The following is a 361-nucleotide window of genomic DNA, read 5'->3' as shown; positions in this document are numbered from 1 at the left end:
TTAAGTTGAGGTTTATTTCAGTAATTTTTTATCTAAAAGTGATTTTGAATGGTATAAGCTAAACAACATTTATTTTACTATAATCAATTTTGATACAAAAATTACCAAACATAAATCACTTTAAGACAAACTTACTTTTTATCAAAATCAAGTTTGCAAAATCAATTTTATACAAATTTCCGTTTACAAATTGTAATCCAAACACACACTAAATCGCTCCTAAGTCACGGTTGCACAAATTTAAATTACAAAAACAAGACTCGAATAGACAGCCAACACACAAACACAAATTTAAATTTCAGATCATGCATTTTGCTCTCAACAAATTTCAATTATTCTGAAATCTTTAAGAATTACACTC

The 361-nt window shown here is 26.0% G+C and overlaps 1 long non-coding RNA gene across 1 annotated transcript in view; it reads right to left on the bottom strand.

Moving 5' to 3' along the window:
• LOC107635166 overlaps positions 1-355 on the bottom strand; it is a 1,805-nt gene extending 1,450 nt beyond the window's left edge. The window contains exon 1 of the long non-coding RNA XR_001619176.2: positions 210-355. This is a non-coding gene — a long non-coding RNA (uncharacterized LOC107635166). The remainder of the gene's footprint in view (positions 1-209) is intronic.

The sequence above is a fragment of the Arachis ipaensis genome, chromosome B04 (genome assembly GCF_000816755.2).
Source record: "Arachis ipaensis cultivar K30076 chromosome B04, Araip1.1, whole genome shotgun sequence".
Classification (NCBI taxonomy): Eukaryota; Viridiplantae; Streptophyta; class Magnoliopsida; order Fabales; family Fabaceae; genus Arachis; species Arachis ipaensis.
This window is presented reverse-complemented; position numbering and strand designations above follow the sequence as displayed.